This window comes from Toxotes jaculatrix, chromosome 15 (genome assembly GCF_017976425.1).
Source record: "Toxotes jaculatrix isolate fToxJac2 chromosome 15, fToxJac2.pri, whole genome shotgun sequence".
NCBI lineage: Eukaryota > Metazoa > Chordata > Actinopteri > Toxotidae > Toxotes > Toxotes jaculatrix.
This window is the reverse complement of record NC_054408.1, coordinates 14,096,258-14,102,264: the sequence shown is the minus strand read 5'-3', so window position 1 is coordinate 14,102,264 and position 6,007 is coordinate 14,096,258.

Sequence of the window (6,007 nt, the reverse complement as noted above, 5' to 3'; positions counted from 1 at the left end):
TGTCTTCATGTTATGTTTCCTGATCGCAAATGTCTAGTTTCTCTCCTTTGTGATGCTCTGCTGCAGAAACAAAATGTTGTCCTTGAGGCAACAGCTCCTCCTTCAACGCTGCCTCTGTATCCATTAGAAATGGTGTGAATCTCCACAACATATTCATAACATGACTCAAGCCAGCCTGACCTCTCCACAACCAGCACCAACCCCCACATAATCCCACAACAATGAAGAAAATTATATCAATGCACCGAGAAGCTGGAGATCTGCTGCAGCCAATCGGCACCCACGGGCGAAGGGGCTCAGCTGTCATTTACATGCTAATAGTGTTAGTGGAGGCAGTGAGAATGGGGGCCGGGGCAGGGGTCCATGCTGTGCTGCTGAGTTGAGGAGGTTTTTGGGGGGGCCATGGTGTGGCACAGAGCAGCACACAGAACCTTGCGGTGTGGGAAGCCATCTGTTGGTCCTCATATGGTCCAGCCAGCAGGTCCATTTACACACTGCTTAATCAGATGTGTCTGTTGGATGCTCCTCCTACTCGTACCTCTCTGGCACATACAGAAACAAACATACACACACACAAACACACACACACACACACAGCTGAAATGGTGGTGTAATGCACCTGGTTTTGGTCGCCATTAAAATTTCTCTCCGTTTGGAGTTTTGACTTGTCAGTTTTCATTGTTAGCATTGTGTTGCAGCTATTGTTTGTGGACATCTGTGTGTTTTATGATTTGAAATAACCAGATATTGTTTTGTATTTCACAGACAGATTATAATGCACTTGTTAGCACGTTGCATTACAGAGAGCAGAATTCAAGGCTAGAACATAAGCAACATTTATTTCTCTTCCACACTCTCACTGTGTGGTGTAGGTGTAATGTCCTCTATTTAGATGTGATTCAAAGGTTGGTGTGGGTGTAACTTTAGCCATCCAGAGAGGGCAAAAAAGGAAAAAAAAGACCAAGAATAGCCTCATAGAGCCATGATTGAAATAACAACTCCAATCACCTGTGAAACAACCAATTACTGTGTGCAGTTAGGTGGAACACTAAACACAGTGACATTTTAGAAACTTTGGATAGGGAAAGTACAAAGAGAGAGAGTAGAGGTTTCTAAAACTTCAATTGATGCTTTTCATATGTGAGTTAAAGCATGATGTGGTTTTGAGGACAACGTTTTCCTTCAAGATCTCCACACCCATTAATGGATCCACAAAGCTCATCCTGGGGCAACATAATGGCTAAGATCTCATAATGCTATAAATCCCCCGAAACCAATGTTTTTTATGGTTGACAGGCAGCAGGCATTTAGTCTGAGAGAGCTTACGTCCCATATTTTTTCAGTGATATCTGCTAGAAGCAATCTGGGTCCAGCGCTGGCCTAGTTCTGTCCCTCTATTTTGGGCAACCCTTTAGAAAGTATTAAACAGAGGAGAACAATGCAATTTTTGAGTGGCGGCATTATGAAATAGTCTCGCAGATGACAGTCACATCTGTCCAAAGTGTTGTGGGAGAGGACTGGAGTGACTTCAATCATGTGAATGTTGACTGTGATACTAATCAGCTCTCGACAGGTTCAGGAACGGAGGAAAAGGAGTTTTATGATGTTTTAGTCTCTTAATGTCACATCTGAAATTTCCTTCTAATTCCATTATTGTCCATCATGAGGGTTGGCCACTTGAGTTGGCATGATTTAAAACTGCAGTCTGTGTGTCATCAGAGTTCAAGTGATTGTAAACCCCCACTGGACCCTTTCGGCCACCAGCTTTTGATTAATTCCTCGAGTGGTTTTGGCTGCATAGACCTTTGAATTGGGGGACACGGTCTCTCAACAGGTGCTTTGTGGGTTTTCTCAGGGGATGTGTGGATGAAAAGAGTGAAAATTGCTCTCTTTTTCCATCAGATTTAATTCTGCAATAAAATGTTCCGTATCTAAAGAGGCAACACAGGAACACATGCCTTTGAAATCAAATTCAATTTACACAACTCACTTTTTTTTAAGGTTTTTGCACAAACCTTAGAGAGTAGATACATCTGCCCACTCCTAATGACTGTAGTTAATGCTTCGTTGTTTCTAAAACTCAAAAGAGAGACACAAAATATAATTTATGAGAGAAATGATAAAACAAACAGAAAAACAGACACTGAGAAGGCAGCTGTAATGATTCAAAGTTGAAAGCCAGAGTGGGCATCTCCGACATCCTCGGACTCTTTGAATGTGATTAAGATGGATTCACTCAGAACACAAAAACCACACAGACGTTCTGCTACCATCAAAACCCTGAAAACGGCAGGGAACCAAAAAGACAACAGATCAATTTCAGCTGTGAAATATTGTGAAAATGTTACCAAATTTAATTCAGGATCATTGTGAGTAAGCTTTCTCATCAGAAACCTTCCATGTGTGAGAAATGGAAAGCCCAATATTTTAAACATTCAGGAGGTGTTGAAAATTTTATGTGCAAATGTGATCATTCATCCAGTACTTCCTCCAACTACAGAATCATCAGCTAATACAGACTAATCCAAAGCAACAAAGTCAACTAATCACATTAAGATATACCACTGTGAGTCATGCTGCCACTGCGAAAAGAAGCACTCACAGGCATTTCCCCAGAAGTCCTAAAAGGATGAATCACCGAGCAGCTTTGAGTAACAAAAGGGTAATACTTTCAAACACAGCCCTGCCTAACGACACTAAAGCTTGAAGCTGTTGTCTTGAGTGTGCAGGGAGAAAGTCACGCTCTGAGTCTAAAAGGAAAAAAGTGCTCCAAATCCATTTCAAAGACGAGGGCAGACAGTGACGGAAAAAAGTAATGAATATTTTACAGGCAGGGAGTGCGGAGCTGCACTCCAGGTGACACTCTTGCGTTTATAAAGCTTATCAGAAACCTATCACCCATCGAGGACGGCAGAGGGAAAGCCATGTGTTTTATCAGATTGTTTATCAGCAGCCTGCTGGTGGGTTCCCCTGTTACCTGCACACCACCTGCATCAGGCCAATCACAGGGACATTATGCTGTAAATTGCACATTTAAATGCTCCTTTTGAAATGGAGTGCTGCTGTTGAAGTTTGGCTCTGAATGTTTCAGATTAGAGATGGACCATATGAGGGAGCTATACACCTGCAATATGGTGCTGGGTCCCTGTAGGGAGCTGATATGGATTTCTATGATGTGGACTGTCAAATTATGAATTATATTAACGCCTTCACCTCCAGGTTTTTCCCGTAAATTTTCCCAGAAGTAGCTTTAAGTAAAAAAAAAAAAAAAGAAAGAAAGAAAGAAAAAAAAACATCTTATTCTGCTCTGTCTGAAAGCATTATCTTTGAAATTTTCTCATACGTCTTGTTTGAAAATGTAACAAACTAACAAACCAACCAACTGAAACACATTCCATTAACCCTGTGTCCTCTCTCTCCCATAGCCCTGTGCTTCTCTCTGGTCTCTCTTTCTCTGTACCTTTCTGCAGGTATCTCTGGCTCCAGAGCTGCATGTTCTATGGTCCTGGCTCCACTGACCTGCTGCTGTTTATTGTCTACAACTATCCATTTCTAACACATTTCTATGCTTAATGTTCCACTCTGCTTCAGATAAATTTTGGATTAACATTCTATGCAGACTGTAATGTAAATAATTACCAATCATGACAGATTTCTGTTTCTGTGCTCTGTGTCCTATCATAACTGCAATCTGCTGAGCACACAGTATCCACTAACTGTTCTGTAATCTGAGTGCTGGCCCTCTAACATTGTCCACTGCCAACCCTGTTTGTATCATGTTTTATATGCTGCATGTCCTTCTCCTCCTCTCCTCCATTCCCAGCTTCCTCCTTTTCCTCCTTTCACCCAGCCCGGCCATCGGCAGGACGGTCCCCCATATGAGCCAGGTTCTGCTCAAGGTTTCCTCCTGTTAAAAGGGTCTCTGTAAAGCGCTTTGAGACAATTTTGATTGTGGAAGGAGTTATATAAATACAATTGAATTGATAAAAAAAAAACAGTCCTGAAATAGAAATATTAAACTTTTCAGGAAATACTGTAGTGTGAATTATTACAACCCTACCAAAAAAAATATTTTTTGGCACTTGCAGATGCACAGATGTGTATAAAAACTTTCATAGGCTAATGAAACTGCCAAATAAATGGCTCTTACCCACAGCACAATTACTTAGCACAGTAGTCACAAATCACTGTCACTGGTTTGTGGGCACTGAGAGGCCAAATGAGGCAAAACAGGAAAACACATTACTTGGTACCTGCATACAATACTCTACCATACTCTTACATACCTCTGGTCTCTAAAAAAAACTTTTTAGAGAAAATCTTTAGAAAAATAAGGATTATTAATCATTTTTGATTCAATACAATTGTTAATAACAAATAGTTTGAAGGTACTTTAGTGCTTAATTGATTAAAATTAGGTGCAATATGGTCTCTATAGACCCAAGATGTAAGTTTAAAACTTAAGGTTGAGGACATATTTGTGGGAGACACATCTGTGAATGACAATAATCCCCTGTTCTTCCCAGTGCTTCTCCCCTTCCTCAGGTGAAGCACTGCTGTTACTCCGTGTTTTCATTTTGTCTTTTAAAACCTCCTCTGAGTGTTTAGGTTCAGCACGTCTAATAACTGGCCTCTGGAGAGAAAATGCATTTGTATGAAATTAAAAGAAAACCTCCTTAGACGGGTAACGTGCTGGTACACACATCAAAAGGAAAAAAAAAATGGAACTGACAACATCTCCCCACAGCTCGTGTGACTCGTGCCGTGCCAGCCCTGCTTGTGAAGCAAGTCCTTGAACAAGGGCGTTTTTTGATATGGTGTGTATTTTCTCTCTCTCTCTCTCTCTCTGTGTGTGTGTGTGTGTGTGTGTGTGTGTGTGTGTTTGTGAGCTTTACACTGCTCAAGGTGCCTGCCAACTGAATGACTTTGCTGCAAGGGATAAATAGTAACTGGGATCTATGTCTTCATCAAATCTGTCTGTTGGATTTTGAGAAATTGGAAATAATTTCAAAATGTTGAAGAGCACGCAACTGTGCCTATCCACAGAAATACACATGCATGCACGCACGCACGCACACACACACAGTCCAGCCTAAGACTTTACATGTGCTTGCATCATCATCCGTTTAATTGAGCTTCCCTTCCTGTGCCTGTCGCTGCACTCCCTCCCATCTTTTCCTCCTCTCCCACTCTGTGCTGTCATCCAGGCTCTCCAGCAGTCAGCTGCATAGTCCACCTCTTCATCACCAGGCAGGAGAGGTGATGTACATTTATGTAAACTGATTAGCATTTCATCTCAGCCTTGGTTTTCTCTTCGCAGTAGCGCAGCACAAAGAATCGATACACACAATGCAGGGGGAAAAGAGGAGCGTGGAGAAATCAATCTGAGCTCAAAGTCAAAGGCACTTGCATGGTCTCTTATAAAATCAGCTCCTAGACAAAGAGTGGAGAAGAATGTCTGGGACAGAGACCCAGAGGACAAGGCAGGACTCTGCCTCTGTCACTGATGTGGATCAATAAGAGGAAACACACGAGGGTCGAAGGTGGAGAGGTCTGACTCTAAGCAATATTTTATTTCCTATTTTATTTCTTTCTTCAGTGTTGTATGAAATACTAAAATTGAGGCACAGGTCATCTTTTAATGGTCTCCAATCCTAAGTCTTTCACTGCAAGCTGCCCACTTTTTTTTTTTTTTTTTTTTTTTTTTAAGTAATTTCTCTACGTCATCGCAGAACAAGTGAGCAAAGGTTACAAAGCAGGGGATGTAAGACACAAAAACAACAGATATTCATCAAGACATTTCAAGGGAGACAAACAACCACAGCTAAAGTAATGACTCTGACTTTTACTGTAGCTCTTAGTTTGCTTCGCTCTTCCACCAAATCTCTGGAGGGTATTAGTCATCTGTGTGTCAGGTAGAGGAAGTTTGAATGCATTTCAAAGGAGATTTAAACTTTCTTTTAGCAGAACATTTCAAACTGAGAGTGGAAAAAATAAAAGCGGAGAG